Source organism: Protopterus annectens, chromosome 3.part0 (assembly GCF_019279795.1).
Source record: "Protopterus annectens isolate FY-2018-M chromosome 3.part0, PAN1.0, whole genome shotgun sequence".
NCBI classification, from domain to species: Eukaryota; Metazoa; Chordata; order Ceratodontiformes; family Protopteridae; genus Protopterus; species Protopterus annectens.
In genome coordinates, this window is record NC_056731.1 from 1691068503 (window position 1) to 1691087535 (window position 19033).

Consider the following 19033-nt stretch of genomic DNA (forward strand, 5'->3'; position numbering starts at 1 on the left):
TGTTAGCACATTTCTTTCTTATCTGAATGTTATTTTATTTGTCTCCTTTAAGGAAATATTTCTTTCTATTTCTAAAAAAAAAAAAAAAAAAAGCCTGCATGGCTGCGGCTACTCTGTCTTGCAAATGCACTACTCACTTTAGCTCATTTTCTGCAGTGGATTTTCCTGGACTTACTAATTTTACTGAATTTTCAAATGTGGGAAAATGGTCATTCAACTCTGAATCTTTTGGAATCTGTCTCCCTGTGCGAGTGGTTTGCAGGACTGATGTCTGCAGGCCCTGTGGGGCCAGAATCACTAAACCAACTGGGAATACTGCTGAAGATTCATCCAGACTGCTGTAGTTGTTTTGTCTCTCAAATAATCAACAAAAATCAAAGTAGAAAGCGTAGGAGATGTGACAGACCTAGAAAAAGGGGCAACAGAGCGGGTATCAGTATCAGATTAAGAAAAGCTCCACTCAGGCCTGCATTTCCTTCTATGTTGCTGGCTAACGTAAGATTCCTGTATAACAAAATGGACTTTATCAGCCTGGACATTAACACAAACAGTAAGGTAAGAAACAACTGTATTATTATATTCACTGAGACTTGGTTAAATTCAAATATCAACAATCAAGCTGTTGGGACAGAGAAATTCTCTGTATTCAGAGCAGACAGGTTACAGGCTCTCAGTGTCAAAACAAAAGGTGGGCGGGTCTATATATACATCAACAACAGCTGGTGTGAAAACAATGATGTTGTTACTAGCTGTTGCGCAGCTGACACCGAATACCTTACAATTAAATGTAATCCATTCTACTTGCCCAGGGAGTTTTGAACTATCTTTATAACTGCAGCTTATATACCTCCATTGGCAAACACTAATGAAACACTCACCAGCCTGTACCAATTAGCCTGTGATCTGCAAAACAAGAACCCAGCGTGTGTCAACATTTAAGCTGGGGATTTCAATCAGGTCAAACTGAAAATTGTGCTACCAAACTACCAACAGTATGTAAACTTCTCCACAAGGGGTGAAAACACATTTGATCGAGTGTACTCATATATGAAACGGGCATTCAAGGCAGTCCCCCACCCCCATCTTGGTAGCTCAGATCACATTTCTATCCTGCTTATCCCCGCCTATAAATCAATGCTAGTAAGGGGAAAACCTTTCAGGAAGCAAATAAGGATCTGGCCTGAAAGTGCTGTCTTGGCTCTGCAAGAGTGCTTTGAATGCACAAATTAGAATCTATTTAAAGAGGCTGCCACCACAAATCAATGTATTAATTTGGATGAGTACACTGAAACACTTGTGGGATGCATCACAAAATGTACTGAGGATGTCACTACCCTGAAGGATGTATCCATCAGAGCCAACCAAAAACCCTGGCTCACCAGTGAGGTATACAAATTACTGAGAACACATAATGCTGCCTTTAAGGTTGGAGACAGAGATGCTTTGAAAAAGACCAGGCTAACTTAAACAAAGGTGTGACAGTAGCTAATTGGGCCTATAGTCTAAACATACAGACACCTCTCTGACCAGAAAGATCACAGGCAGCTGAGGAGAGGGATACAAACCATCACAGACTATAAGCCACCATCTACGCCATGTGATAATAACCCAGACTTTTTAAACAAGCTAAGCATCTACCTCAGCAGATTTCAGGAATCAAATAGAACATCACCAGAGAGACTACCCACAAATGATGATGCCACATTGCTGTACCTCAGGCTTGACGAAGTACGCAAGAACCTACGTAGAGTTCATCCGGGCAAAGCAGCTGGTCCAGATAGGATCCCGGGAAAGCTACTTAAAAACTGTGCTGACCAGCTGGTACCAGTCTTCACAGACATTCTCAATATATCTCTCAGCCAGGAAAAAGTGCCTAAATTCTTTAAGACCACCAACATCATCCCTCTGCCCAAGAAATCATCTCCAGCATCATTAAATGATTACCAGCCAATTGCACTCACCTCAGTAGTGATGAAGTGTTATGAAAAAATGGTCAAGGATCAGATAATATCCTGCCTGCCTGCTACATTTCATCCTTTACAATTTGCATACAGGCCAAATTGTTCTACTGTAGGTGCCATAGCCTTAACACTTCATCACACATTGGACCACCTGGAAAATAAGGACTGTTACATAAGCATGCTGTTCATAGACTTCAGCTCGGCATTCAACATGGTTATTCCATAACAACTGCTGCATAAGCTGAGTAAACTGGGCATAGAAAACACAATATGCAACTGGATCCTTAACTTCCTAACTGAAGCATCACTCAAACAGAATCACCCTAAACACAGGGGTCCCACAAGATTGCATACACAGTCCACTTGTTTTCACAATTCTAACACATGACTGCACAGCTATGCATCAGTCAAATAGACTCATCAGATTTGCAGACAACACCACAATAATCAGCCTTATCAAGAAGGGAAATGAGGGGGCCTACAGGAAAGAAGTGAACAAACTCATTCGCTGGTGCACTGACAGCAACTTAGCACTAAATTTTGGGAAAACCAAGGAAGTCATCATCAATTTTAGGAAAAAGAAAAAGCCACACACCCCTATCATCATCAATGGTGCTGCAGTGGAGACAGTAAATAGCATCAAATTCCTAGGAGTACGTATATCGCTAGACCTAAGCTGAGGCACAAACACTTCCTACCTTATAAGGAGATCCCAACAGTGTCTCCACTTCCTTAGGAGACTTTGTAGAGCTAACCTCTCTCCACAGGTCCTACTCACCTTCCACAGAGCCACAATTGAGAGTGTACTGACAAACAACATCATTATCTGGTACAGAAATTGCTCTCAAGCTGATCAGAAGGCATTATATAAGATTGTTAATCAGGCCACAAAAATCATTGGCTCTAACCTTCAATACCTACAGGACATATATTCAAACAGAAGCTATGGCAGAGTCCAAAAACTATTGAGGAATATACACCATCCAGCTCATGGACTGTTCAAACTCCTGCCAACAAGGAAGTGCTAAAGAAGAATTAGATGCAGGACATCCAGATTCTATAATAGCTTCTTCCCACACAATATCAGACTGCTGAATAACAAACCCATAGCCTAACGTGTTACATAGGTAAGACATTATTCGTGTGTTATATGTCATTGTTGTTTACATAAACTCTCTGAATAGCTCACTTCATACGTCTCTACTCGAAAAACTGTGAACTATGAGTTTATGGTATATATATATATATATTGGTGGTGGGTAGGTTTACATGTGTACCTCTTTTATTTATTATAGTACTGTTTTTTGCATATCCTTATATTTCTACTGAGTCTGTTCCTGCTGTTGCATTTGTTGTATTTCTGATGTAAATTGAGCTTCCAAATTTGTTTTACTTTATTTACTTTTTGTATCTTATTTTTTTATTTATTTTTAATTTATTTTTTTATTAATTTGATCTATCTTCCTTCTGTAAACTGTCATTCATACAATTCCTCTGTGTTGATCTGTATGACAATAAAGTTTACTCTGACTTTGGCTATTGAAACTGCATGTAAAATGAAGATATATATCTGCTTTACTATGGCTGCATTTCTAGGCCTACGCAAAACAAAAATACTGTATTTATGTCTAACAAACTCTATGTAAGTAAAAATATGATCTTACACTGCCAAAAAAGCAATTGCTAGAAAATGAAAATCAAAGCCTAAACCAACTGTATTTGAAGTATTGCATATTGTAAAGGAGATAAAAGAAGTGGAACGTATTTCACACTTTAACCTTTAAACAATTTGCGGATCTTATATAAAATGTATTTAGTCTAAGGCAATTTGTATATAATGTAAAGAGTTTACTTTGTCTTCTTTTATTGAAATCTGTATCTTTAAAAAAAGAAAAGAGAAGGATCAAATTATTGTGGGAATAAACATGCAGAATTATGTTCAGGAGGAGGAGTGGGAGTGAGTTTAAAGGGAAGGCAGGAAATCAGCAGTTTATGAAATGCTGGGCTAATGATAGTTACAAAAAAAGATATGTGATGAATATTGTACAAAAATGGACAAAATGTTAATATTTGGTTTGTTTTAGTTTCTTTTAATGTATGTTTGTCTATATCTTAAATGATCATTTAATAAAGATGTTTACAAACACTTTTCAAATGACTTAAGTCAAAAATTTTAAGTTCAACTTTAGACAGAAATGTTTTATTTGGGTCTGCTGCTGCACACATCCTCAAACAAAGGGATGAGAGAGGTAAATTAATGCAGGGAGTTTCTATTATTTTTTAGATCCCTGTAATCAACGTGCGGTGGTGGTGCTGCGGTAGCATTGTCGCCTCACAGTAAGAGACTGTCCGGTTCGATTCTCAGCTAGAGCATCTTCTGCGTGGAGACATGCATGAATGGGCGTACCTTCGTTGAAGGTTGTGCATCAGGGCTGGTAACTTGGCACACAAAAATCAACTACCAATCATTAGCGGACTGGAGTTCTGCTGTGGCGACCCCTAACCGGGAAAAGCCGAAAGACACAAATTCTTTCCTTCCAAACCCACTCTCTCTTTCAAAGGCCAGAACAAGCAGAGAATGCAGTCTAATAACAGGCAGACCCCAAAAAGAAATGGCAAGAGGGTAACAATTCCCAAATCCAAAAATAAAGAAATGCCCCTAAAAAAGAGTCCGACACCAATTTCACAATGACTGTGCCAGAGACCTGGTTACCACCCACCCCACCCCCCTTGCCCCTACTTTTCTTCTGTTTCTCAGTATCTAATCCTCAGTGCTTCTGTTTGGCTTTCTGCATGTGATTCAGGAAGGTTACTGCTACTAATGGATAGATTCTCCTCCTCCTTTCACAGGAATTCTCCCTCACCCCCAAACTAAATAGAGTTGTTTCCTCAGATGCTCCAACACATGTTAGCTGCATGTGCCATAGAACATATTGCTGAGAAACACCTAGGGAGGGGCTTTTATTCCAGAATGCTTTTGATCCCAAAAAGCAGCACTTATGGAGACCAGTTTTGAATTTCTCCCTTTCTCTCTTCCTACCCCAACACGACTGGTCTTGACAGACTGCTCAGATTTTGCTTGAGGTGCAGTTTGTATGGCAGTAAAAGTGCAAGGTCTGTATGATTCGATCAGTAAAAGTGTTACATCATCTTTGGCAAAAGGTCCTCTTCGTGGGATTACAGACAACACCTCAGTAATGTGATACTTAAACAAGGGGCACCAAGTCATACCAACTATGTCACTTGGCAATGACAGCTTGGGAGTTAGCTTTTCAACCTTCTCCAAATATTTGGACCTTTTACATACTGCCACAGCAAAACATAGTGGCAGCCAATCTCAGCAGATCCTGGACAGACCCTTATAAGTGGAAATCAATTCAGAGGTATTCTAGGAATTAATCCATAATCAAGTAGATCTGTTTACCTCCTTTCAAAACAAACTCCTAGACAAATTCTGTTTCATTAATCCTTTTAAGCAAGCTTGGCGAACAGATGCTTCCTCATTCCCCTGGTTGGGGATGTCCCCATATGCTTTTCCATCATTTCCACTGATTTCCAAAGTACTTCTGAAGATTCAGAAAGATTTATCAAAAATCATTGGTGACTCCCTTTTGGCCCAGGGAAAAATGGTTCACTCTTCTAATGAAAATGGACAATTACCAAAAGCATCTTGACACACTGAATCTACTCACACTGGACAAGGGGAGTTTGATTCACTCCAACATCAAGCAACTGACTGCCTGGATAATTCAATTTTTGTACCTTTTAGGCACCTTTTTCATGAGGATGCACGGTGAGTACTAAAGGTGACAATAAAGCCTGCTACTAGAAAGCCCTATGTTGGTAAATGGAAAGGATTTTCTAGTTGGTGTTTAGCCAATAACCAGGGTTCCATCCTGGAGTTTGCATCTCTCATGCTTAAATATTTGTGTGAGCTAAAATCATCTGGCCTTTCATATGCTTCTATCAAAAGGCATCTAGTAGCCATTTCAGTTTGTTTGCTTATGGATCCCCTTCTTTCTTTCATGTTTCTGGTCAAATAATTCATGAAAGGTGTGTTACACATGACAACTTCTCATAAACAAATACCTCCATCTTGGGATTTCACGTTTGTGCTGGAGAAACATTGTCCCCTTTTGAACTTGCATCTTTGGCTGCTTTGAGGTTCATTACTTGGAAAACTGTTCTACATCTTGCCCTGACATCTGCAAGGTAAATATCTGAGTTGCAAGCTCTCATGGTGGCAGAACCCCATCTGTTTTTTCATACAGATAGGGTCACGCTGCAGACTACTCTCTCATTCATGCCTAAGATCATCTCAGAATTCACTTTTTTATATCCAGACTGAATAAACAAGGGAAAACAAAATGTTCACTACTTGCCTGTGCATACCCAATTTAGGTACTACTTTGATAGCACAAAGTCCTTCAGGAAAGCAGACAAGCTATTTATTTCCTATACTGGGACTAAGAAAGGTCAACTCATGTTTAAAAAGAGTATCTCTAGATGGTTGTCCTCTCCTGTTTGGTTACTCCCACCATGGTGAAACTATTTCAGACAGGGTTAAGGCCAATTCTACCAGGGTCTTAGCTTCTTCAATGCTGTATTGGAAAGAGGTGGAGTTTAGAAGCATTCTAAAGGCAGCAACTTGGTCCTTCATCCATACCTCTGGGAAAAAACTACAAACTGGATTCATTCTCTATGTCCACAGCTGGCTTTACAAGGACTATTCTCCAGGAGCTCCTGGACCCTTGTCCTTCCTCTTCCTAGGTTGGGAAAGCTTTTGTAATCTACTCATAGGCTACTGCAGCAATGAGAATGATGACCATAGTACAGTTGTGTAAATTGCACTTAGCCATAACAGTAGATGTTTGAATTCTTCACTACAGTAGCCACACTCACTCACCGTCTCCCTTGTTGTACGTAGTGGGTATGCGTTACAACCCTTATTGTCGAACCTGTTGTTGTTGCTGTGGTTGGTTTTTCATTGGTTACTATAGTTATGGTTAGTTCAGGATGAGTTCCCCTTTTTCTCTTTTGGGGGCAAGAAAGTCCTGAAGAGTTTCAGTCACTCCAGCTGCTTTTATAGTTTCCTCCAAAGGGATTATCCTATAGGCAGTCAGAGTGACTGTGTGGGAGGGGGTTAGAGAGTTGGAAAGCTGGCTGGATACTGCATCCTTGACAGGATACAACCTGTAGGCTACTGCAGCAGTGAAGATTTTGAACATCTATTTTTATGGGTAAGTTCAACTTACATAATTTTATTTTATTAATTAGCAACACATTTCATTCTTCTTCCAGAGCTTACACTGGTAACCCATATTCTTTTTCTCCCAGCAAGGAGTCTATCTTCCAGAAATATTTATTTCTGTATACATAATACCTCCCTTACAGCAATATTTGTTTCTGTATACAGCCTAACCTTCTAACTTCACAGTGTACAAATATTATATTTAAGGTGCTCTTGTCTTTGTTTCTACATTATAGTGATAACCTACATGTTTCTACCTGGGTAAACAAAATGTAAATAAAATATAATAAATAAAATACTGCAGGAAGCTCACTCCACAGGCTTCTTAAAGGAAAACCCTACCTTAGAGCTAAAAATTCTATTTTTCTTACCCAGCTTTGTTTTCTGAGTCATTTTAACTCCTTAAAATCACTCCAAGTGCTTCACATAGAATTTTAATGTTTTTCCCAAAATGGCTGCCAATGAGGTTGACATATCATCATGAGCTTGTTTTTCTTCAACACTTTCTCTTTCTCAAATCCATTTCAAGTTTGCCTTATATGAGTCATGCTAGATATAAAGAAATAATGTTGTTTTCCCATGCCACTGCCATATAATGGGATTTGTGTCAGTCACTGTAATGTTATATACTTTCTGTAAAAGGAGTGCTTTATTTTTTTTTCCTGTAATGACCCTCATTTTTGTGCGTCCCAGACCCTGTTTTACTGTTTTTCACTATACTATGGAGTTATACACCTGCAACCAAAGGTAGTTAAATTGTAGGCCTCTGTTTGAAGTATCCTGTTGTGTCCAAGTTGAACTGCCAGTCCCCTCCTCCAGACACTCTTCCTGAGGTGTCAAAACTGTCACTGCGATGAGAGATCCTTGCATCTTCATATGTGAGTGACAGATGCTACTGGAAAGAAAGGGACTTATTATGTTGCCCAGTGCCTGCAGTGGAAAGATTTGTTATGACTAAATGCTGTAGAAAATGTTTTATTTTCATTTCTTTTATAACTAATGTCATGGTCTTTTCCCCTTACTAATTAAGTCTACAACAAAATATCAACAACTTGCTATTCCTTAACTTTGGATAGCTATTTTTTTTTCTGAGGCTCAGAGGTCTTGTGGCATTATACTTTCTATCTTTTCTTGTTATTCTGCTCACATACTGATTTGTGAACATACAGGAAAATCAATCTTCTACAAATCTGACTCACTGATAATGAGACATTAAAAGGAAGGGACTGGAACATGATTCTATTCCCCAGTCCTTACACTGGGAAGATTTTTTTTTTTTTTTGGGGGGGGGGGCAAAATATTGTGGGAAATGCTTTCTTGGTTGCATTTGTTTTGTAAGTAATGTTATGTTGTTTTTCTCCATACTATGCTGTTCTGTAATTCTATAGCCAAATATTACCAACTTTCTATTACTTACTTTTGGAAAACCATTTTTTCTTCTGCAGCACAGATGTCTTTGAGCATTATATGTTTTTCTCTTTTAATTTTATTCTGCTTGTGACGATATGAGCAAGTGCCAGCACAGCCAGCTGGAATTTTGTAAAGAATGATATGTCCTTTGAATATCAAACTGATTTAGTCAAGATGCCTGTGTTACAAATGTATTAGATCTGTATGTCATTTGTATATCAAACTGATTTGTACAGAAGTTTGTTTGTGTTAAAATGTATCAATGGTGCACCCTGCTGAAATGAAAAGAAATGTACATATATTATAGCAACTGAATTAAATGTATATGTTTGAATAAAGGGCACTGAGATAGCAAAAAATAAGTGAAATGTGAATAAGCTGTTAAGCCATTAAAACGGTACCCCACAGTGCTGAAGAGGACTTGAGACACTAGGTCTAGGAAAGAGCCTTTGTTCATTAGCTCAGTGAAAAGATGGGAGGCCCCAGGCACTGCCATAAGCATTTGGATGTGTATTGTGGCCATTTGTGCTAAATTTGTGTCTCAGCTTCAAAGGGCAATACTGTGAGAAACTAGAGTCAGGTGACCAGATGAGGTCATTCTGTTGGCCCTCTTGGAAATTATATTTTAGATATTACAAAGAGAAATCTCAGAGTACTGAGTATTCTGTTTTGGGAATCCTGACTAGAAAGACCCTCACCTACAGCATCTTGCCTTGTAGTAGTAAGTAACTTAACTAGGGAGCAGTAAAATTCTCTTAGATTCAGTCAGGAATATAGTGAAGCTTAGTTCACAGGGTGTTTTTCTTTATTTGTATGAGTCTGTCCCTCAATGTTAATTTCAATATTTTCTGTGATCTGAACTGTGTGGTTTACTGTTAATATATATAGTCAGTATTTTCATGCTCTTTTACTATTTATTATTAAATATATTAAAAACTGTTATTGTGGCTGGTCCTCATAGAAAGTATCTAACCTTTGAGAGTACTTATATTTATTTGGTGACACTGTATGGGCCACTGCAGAAGGCCTAGCCATCTTGGTGAACTACTACCATTTGTATTAGTACTAATATTACACAGTATAATTGGACACCCTTTGTTAAGGGCCTTAGAGTAGCTGATTGTGGAGTGTCTGGTGGTGGTGATAACTACCTTATAGTCTGGGCAGAAGGGGGCATAGCTAGTAAATGTGTGTCAGCCTTTCCCAGGTGTGTGTGCTTGGACACTTGGCAGAGGACCTAACCTTACAGCTGTACCAATGGGGAGTCTTATTGGGGGCCTGGAGAGAGACAGATAAGAGACATCCATACCCTGGGCTGAGTTTGTTCCCTGTGTGCTCCTAAGGAAAACTGTACTTGATGCAGAGAGGTCTGCATCTGGAAATACTGAGTGTACACATTTGTATTCCAAGTGCACATCCCTCTCCAGTTTCAGTGGTGAGGATTCAGGCTCCTTGATTACTAGCCCAGCATGGGGATGACACATATTGATGGCCATCACATACTGGTAGCAGTGGTGGGCATCACACTGCTTATCAACGTATTTGTTAATGTACAACATAATCACTCATTAGCAAAAGTCACTCCTTAATAATGATAATGTACTACTTATGTTCTGGGCTCTGTAAGATTTTGAAATTACTCTGTGTACTTTTGCAGGAAACTGCACTCCTGAGGGTTACAACCATCAGTGAATTTAAGCATGCAGCAACCTATTCCTGTTCCTCGAACTGAACTTGTGGTATGTCTGGCAGTTAGTACAAAGGTGTAAAGTTCTGCTTCTAGTGCCAACAGTACACTGTTTGAATCTTTCCATCTTCATTTTCATACTACCTGACTTTGAGCAAGTCACTTAGACAGTGGTTGGGGGGGGGGGCAAATGGAAATTTGGGCTAGACTCCCTAATGGCCTCTTGCACTGCATGCATAGCAACTTTGTATGAACCTATGCCCTATCCCTTTATTCCTTTTTTAAGTACACATCACAACTATCACAGTACTATTTCTACATTATGCCTCTTCAGTCTGCTTTTAGCTATGGTAACTGAGCATTTCAGTAAGTGTCTGAAGAAATCCATAGCTTTTTACTACGTTAGTCTTTTCTGTAATGTTTTTCTCAGTCATAATTGCAATTTGATGAATTTAGCTGTGTCAGTAGTGCAACGGGTAGCACCCTTGCATTTGGTGCAGAAGGCTGTAGGTAATATTCCTACACTATGAAGAAGAATTGCTAACACTGCAGTGTAGCATAAGGGGAGTATGTTGTCTTTTGTGTGAGTCATCAAACTGAGGCCTCATCTGTCTGAATTAGTGATAGCTCAGATGGATGCAAAAGATGAAATGGCACCTAATGAAAAACTTATTTATATACAAAAAGAACTCTTATTTATAATATAATTACAAATGTACAAATAAAATATATTTACACATATTCATAATCTCGTTTACAATCATACCAAATTTTCATCCCTAATAGACCCCCACTCCCGATTTTGCTTAATATTGGTGTTAAAATTAATTTACTATTAAACAAAATTCCATTTATTTCATTCCATAAAACCAGCATGACATAAAATAACTTTATAGCTATTCTTTTAACACATTCTTTGCTTATTTTCTTATAATATCCATATTTAATCATATCCATGTTTATCTTAGCCACTTCTTTTATATCTCTGAAAACAATATTATTTATATAGCTTTCCCCATAACTTTTTATTCTTTTACATTTCAAAAACAAATGTTCCATAGTTTCTTCTTCTTGACAATGTAAACATATTCTATCACTTTTCTTCTCATATGGAAGATTTCCTTTTACTGGTAATTTATCTATTACCAGTTTCCACAAAAAATCTTGACATTTGTCTTTCTGATTACAGCATTTGCTTCTTAACATTATAGCCTTAATTTTTTTCATCTGTTAGATTTTCCCATGGTTTTACATGTTGCTTTAAAATTACATTTTTATGCCATGTTTTTCTTTCTTTTTCTATATCATCAATTTTTATTTTCCGCTGAAATATTTTAGTAGCATTTTATTTTTTCATTTATACACTCTTTATTTCATTTATTCATTTTTACCATGTCCCAAACTTTTTCATAATTGTATATACAATTTTACTACTAATCTCTAATCTTTTTTTCATTTATCTACTTTAACACTTTGTACAAATTTAATGAAGCAGCATATACCACTGGGTCAATTAACCCTAAACTTCACTCCTCTTTACCTACATACAAAAATCCTTTTTTTATTGGGTTTAATCTAGAACCAAATATAAATGAAAAATTGTCTGCAATAATACATTTTCATATACTGTTGGCAATATAAATACACTTGCTAAATATGTTAATTTCCCATCAGTACTAAATGTATCAAATAAACCTTTTCTGAATGATAATTTATATGCTCTCCAGAAAAGACAGGTTTGTTTTATTTCTTCTGTTTTCTTCCACTGAATTCTACTTGCAACTTTATTTCAAATAATTTCACCCAACACAGAAATTTCACTCATTGTAAAATGTATACCCACTATCTGTACTACAGCACCTGAACCTTAACTTTTCTCTTTATTTAAAGCTATCACTATAATCTGTAGACACTCATTTGTGCAATGCAAATTATTACTTCTTTTATCCATTTTTTGCAGTTATTATAATGCATCTGCATATATTAACAGAACTGGAATTCTTAACACTTCAGGTGTTATATACCCCATCTTCTTCATTTTGTAATTTATTTCACATACCATCACATTCATAACTAATGGAAAGAGAAAACAAGAATCTCCCTGTCTTACACCACTCTTCATATACACCTCTTGGCTTAACCAGGCATTTACACATATTTTACTTTACTAATTCTATACATTGACATACATAATTTCCTAACTTTCTCAGTTATATTATATTATTTCATTATTCGCCATATGATTTCATGCCCAGTTGTATCAAATGCCTTATTAGAGTATCATATCATGACGTTTGCTTCTTCTTTTCTATTCATATCATCCAGAATTTATCTATTATTAATAATTCTTGACAGCCCTTTCCCTTTATGCTAAATATATATAAACTATCTTCTACTATATTTTCCATTTTAGTTTCAAATCTATTTAATATTATTTTCATAAAGGTCTTATTATTATTCAGTACTATTGATCTCCAATTTTTAATTGTCTTCTGACTTCCTTCTTCGATATAAATGTAAGTACTCCACTACATAATTCTTTATACATAAAACCGTCATTTAACCATTCATTCAAGATCTTTAGAAAATAGATTTTTTTGCCAAGCCCTTACTTTTTTTTTACACATTTCATACCCTATTCTATCTGGTCCTGCAGCCAAATCTATGTATACTTGCCCTAATACTTTATCTATCTCATATAAAGAAATCTAATTTTCTAACTCCTTATTCTCCTTTTCTGCTAACTTTTTTTTTACTTTCCATGTTTTTTTCACTGCCTTCTTTTTTCTTTAAACATTTCTTGTACATATTGCACTACACTATTCATAATCTTTCCTGAGTTCTTTCTATTTCTTCTTTTAAATTTTTATCTCTCTCATTACACTGTTTTCCTTTACTAAGCTGCTTAAGAAACTCAATATTTCTTTTTTTCTTGTAAAAAATATATTTGCTTATATAACAGTTCCTGTATTTGTTCTTGATTTCTTTCAGATAATTATTTTTCTTTGTCAAAGTACTTTCTGTCATTATGTTCTACATTTTTCAATGCATCATTATATGTTCTTTTATATTTGTCATTCTCCACTTTTCTCACATCATATTGCCACTGTAAAAAACTTTTTTTATATTTTTCCTTAAATATCATCCATCATTCAGAACAACTTTTTTATAAACTGTGTCATAGTAATATGATCTCTCCATAACTGCATTACTAATCTGTTTCCCTCTTCATTCCATGTTTTCTTATTTATCTTTTTATTCAGTTGCTTATTTTTATATCTTACTTGTTTTCTTTTATGTCTAGCCATATTGCAAGATGATCAGAAAATCCTTTTTCAACAACCTCCCCTTCTCCTATAACTAAACCTTCTGAAAGTATAAATTAATCTATTTCAGTTCTATACATACCCCTTTTGTAAATCCATAAATCTTTGTCCCAAAGTTTTAACTTACCACATCTTATAACTTCTAACATTTTCTTATATCATTTCCTTTCTTTTTACGCTTAGCTCTTAAATCACAATTAAATTCTCCTGTTATTATAATATTCATATTTATCACTGCATCATCTAAAAGCTGATGAAATAAGCTTAACCTTTCTTTACAATTATTTATTTATTTATTATTTTCTGGATACAATGTCCTTTGGGAGAAAAGCTCCAACATTATACAAAAATACAGACATTTCCAAAATTATAATAATACAGAGAGAGAAACAGTCAAATATCAAACAAACAATCAGGTTGCAATTAATATAACAATATAATGTGACAAATCTATACATTTGTTCTTTCCATTTTAAATCTACAATGATTAATCTTCTCATTTTTGCTAAAATTACATCTCTCTTATACTCTTCTTCTAAAAAGCATAACTATTCCAGAACATCTCTCATTTCCCAAACTCTAGATCGTCTTTCCTCCCCATAGTTTCTTTGTTTGTAATCTTTCTTCATTTGTTAAAAAACATGGCCTCTAATATAATTGCATCTACATTACACTCCAAAATCCCTATTTGTTTACTATATTCTTAATACTATTCACTTTTACAGAAAACACTCTAAAATTCTCATTTTCCTTTTTCCTTGGGTGCATAATTTCATAGCTAATTACTGGACCAACTGCCTTTATGGGCCATTCTAAGCCTAGCCAATTTCCCTCCCAAAGCTGAGAATCAAACACTGTTACTTGTGTGTGTGACTCAAACACCTTAATCATTATGCCAATTTTAGCTGTATATATACTTTTTCATCCATGTCATTTTTTTCTTTTGTATTTATCCTTTTTTTTTCTTTTTCTGTCTTTTACCCTTTTACTAATATATTTTTTCCTTTCACTATCTCCTGATTTATGTCTTCATCACTTATTTCAGTCTTCTTTTATGTAATTTTTATTATTTTTACTCATCTGATTTTATTTCTTTCTACTACTTCAGAATTTCTTCTTTGTTCATTTTCTTCTTTCTTTTTATTTTTCCTTACTCATTTTCATTTTTACAATCCATCCACAAATTTCCAATTGTATTACATTTATAATATTTTAATTCAAATTTTTGCATCAAGTACCATTTGCCCACAAACGTAACATTTTATTTTAACACAGTTACTTATCAAATGCCATTCTATTTCACAAAAACATGTTTTGGGTTATCCCAATTATTTCCTCTTCCCCTACACATTTATCATGCGTAGAATATGCATACACATATTTTTTCTCTATTTTTAACACAATATTACAATCCCACCCACCAGTCCATAAACCCTCTTTTATCAAACTTTGTGATGTCTAGTGCTTCTTTACATAAAGTTTTCAAATGCCCTTTCAAAGTCTCTCTTTCCATCTCTGTTGGAAACTGTACATGAATTTTCTTTTTTGATTTATGTTAAATGCTTTTATTACAAAGATTCTGTGAGTTGTGAGTTAGTCTTTCTTTTTTCATATTATTCAAGAAAATTTTCCATTGAAAAAACAGTCTCAGATATGTCACAAAATGTTTCGTTAATAAGAATAAATGCTCTTATCTCATGTACACCAAAAGGACATATTAAATTGTCTCACACTTCACACCTGCCCATTGCTTTGTCTTCCTTACTTTGAATCCTTACCATGTACTTCCATTTTTCATGTTTTTCCTATCCATTTATTTTCTGCTACTCCCCCTTTGCCTTCTTTTATTTTTTTCTCTGTATACAGAGACAATCCTGAAAAATAGTGGTGAGATGGAAAAGAAAATATATACAGAAAAAATGAAAAGAAGGCAAAAGGGGGAGTAAAAGAAACAAAAGAGGCAGAAGATGGTTCAGAGAGTAGAATGCCTTGATCAGGGCAAGAATCTTCTTGATATTTCTGTGCGCTTGTATCTATCTTTGTTGTCCCAAACACCCTGCACTTTTGTCCCTCCTGACACTGCTCTCCAAGCAAAGTCCAAAGTGTCTGTAGTAATCAACTGCTTTGGAACAGGGACAGAGAAGGACAGAACTGGATTAAATGATATATGTTTTTTTTACCAAAAAATTTTTGTGCTGACAAACACCAAAACTGAGATCAGAAAAGATAAAAGTTGTTGATACTTGTACCAAAAAGATTTCAGATATCATTGTATATTTCACGCATCATTGTATATTTCATGTGTAGTCTTGCCAGGGGTATCATGAAAATCATAGATGCTGTAAGACCCAAAATCCTGAGGTATTCCCTTAGAAATAGCTCTACATAAAGATCTATTTTTTTCCTGTGGAAGAAAATATCTTTGAATTGAGGCATCTAGCTATCATCACATGAGCCCAATCCTGTGTGAGGGAGCCAAGAAAGAGTAGAAAGAGTTTGGAATGCTGTCTTGGAATCCCAGCTTGTGCAAGAGATTTCTAACTCAAGACAGAGATCCCTGACATTTTGAAAAAGACTCTGCAAAGATAAGTTGTCTAAATATAGAAAAATGTAGATACCCTGTAGCCTGCAATGAGCTACAATTAGAGCTAAATACTTTGTGAACACTCATGGTGCACTGGATAGTCCAAAGGATAAAGCAGACAACTGATAATGTGATCCAGATACACAAAACCTTAAGAAATGTCTGAAGACTAGACAAATATGTATGTGATGATAAACATCTTTTAAGTCTAGTGTTATGAGGAAACTTGAAAGAGAAAGAAGAGGTAACAGGTTGTAAAGTTTTGAATTTGGGCACTATCACAAATAGGTTTGCATAGATAAAAAAGATCCAGAACTGGTCTCCAAGCATTTTCTTTCTTTTTTTGGCACTAGGAATATCATTGAATAAAACCCCTTCCCCACTTAGGAAGGAGGAACTGGTTCTATCCCTCCTTGGGACAGCATGTGATGAAGAACTGGTGGAAACAAAAGAGTATGATTTGCAGGATGAGGAATGACCCCCTGGAAAGGAGGAATTTTCCCCCATTGCCATCTGTAACAGCGATAAATTATTTTCAGAACTCATTTGTCTGAAAACGTCTATTGCCAAAGAGAAAAATGGAGATTCAGACTTTCTGGACGAGAAAAGGGGCCATTGTAGACTGGAGTTGCAAGTTGTCTTGAATACTCATTCAGACTTGTTGGACTGTCCTTGGTTTTGGGTGTTTCGAGACTTCTTTGTGGAACCAGCTTGCCACTTTTTCTTAAATGTCTGTTTATCTGAATTCTGTGGAGATTTTTTAGTCTGTTTTTTTTTTTTTTGACAAATCTGGATGAGGAGAAAGAAAGAAAATCCCTTGGACAATTTGAAAAATGTGGGCTTAAAATCCCCTGGCTCAGTTTGCCTCTTTCATCACACGTTTTGATCACCTCTGCAACAGGGGGTGGGGGTGGGGCTTCAAACACTAAAACTCTAGCAAAAGCAGAGTTTAAAATCTCATGTTTACATTACCTGGGAGTTTCCAAGAATGTAGTCAAGCAAGCCTCCTTAAAACAGTATCACTGACCATAACCCTGGAAAAAGTATCAACAGATTCATACAAACACTGCAAACAATTTTTAGTGACCTGTGAAATAGAAGAAACCAAGTTATTTAAATCATATTTTTCTTCTTGAGAAGAAACAGTAGATAAAACATTCCTCAAACTTTCACAATATGTCAAGACAAGCTTTACCATATGAGCCTGACAATTTAAAATTCTAAAAATCAAAGTTACAGATGTATACATTTTTTTTCAATGCTCAATGATAATTTTCACACACTTATTAGAAAAAGAAGGATAGCAGTTAACCAAGTGGTTAGCAGCAGTGGAGTCTAAGTCTATAGCTGCTGGGTTGGGCATAGTATAAAAATTTAAAAGACTGAGGAACTCTGTGCAACCTATCTGCCTTTTTACGACACACATCCTTCTAAAGTAGACAGGACATGAGGAATGGGTGTAGGCTTTGGAAATGCCATTTGTAGCAATCCATAGTATTTCCTGTGAGACTGTAAAACCTGAGTTTCTCCCACTGAAAGCACTAGGACATTCTAGCAATAGTCTAAGGGAAACAGAAACCTCTACATGGAGAATGAGAAACTGAGCTTTTCTCTGAGTCAGAAATCTGAGGACAAAACCCTGAACACATCCTTGCATCTTCCTGTTCAGATTCAGAATCTTGAATCTCTTTGGGAAAGGAGGCATCCTTCTATTTTTTACCAGAAACTACTTTCCAAAAAGGATCAATAGCCTGAATTAAACCCTGCGCTACGCTCAGTAAACTACTCTTAGCCAAAGAAATTTGAGGGACAGCAAATACATGCTTCTTTTTCCGTTTCTTTTTGACAGGAAAAATGGGGCCACTTGTGCTACTAATGGCAGACACTGCTTTCCTAGGTTTGGACACAGCATTCTGACACAACAGGGAAGCCTCACCTGTTCCCTCTCCCAGGACCAAGAGTGGTTCTTCCTTGCCCAGTGAGGGGAACTCCAACAGAAACAGAAGACGTGGCTAACCCCCAGTCCATAGCAGCTATAGGTGCTACACCAGAGGGATCCCAGGTAAAAGATGAGGTGTCTGAGGTACAACAAATAGCCACTGCAGAGTCAAGTACAAGAAAAGATACCACAAACTGTTTTAATATTGGAAATCACCTTTCGCAAAATGCCATTATTTCACCCCCCTTCTGTTTTGCAATTAAAATCTTATTCATAAGTCATTCATGTCCACAATTAGACAGCATAACACAAAGTTGCAACAAGGTAGATTGAGAACAAACTTAAAAGCGGTGATGATTACTTAAGCACATAAACTCTACAGTCAGTGGGTCTAGCACAGAACTGCCATTTTTAAAAATAACTGTTGTTTACCTTACTGGGGGGAGGGGGGGGGGCTGAAAAAGGTTCGGAAGGATCACAGTTCCATCCTAGTTAACAAATAAACACCAAAATCCTAGGAACTTGAATACAGGCACCAAATGTTTTGGATTGGGATCCCTCTTATTGTGGGGCAAATACTAACACAAATTTGAATCTTTTCTTCCACATCACACTTTACTTCTACTCAGGCAGAAGCTGCTTCTCATACTGTTTTCTCTTCTTCAACTTTAGCCATGCATAAGTCATAATTCTAGTTTTAAAGTTTCACTCTCAATAAATAAATACTTTTAATTGTTTGCAACTAATTCCCTAAAGCACACATTTCAATTAAGAAATTCCACGGTCCTAACTCACATACCTAATTTTGGCTCAAAATGTTGTTTTGTCCTTGTACAATTGGAAGAAAATGTGATAGGTTATAGTTAATTAGAAAT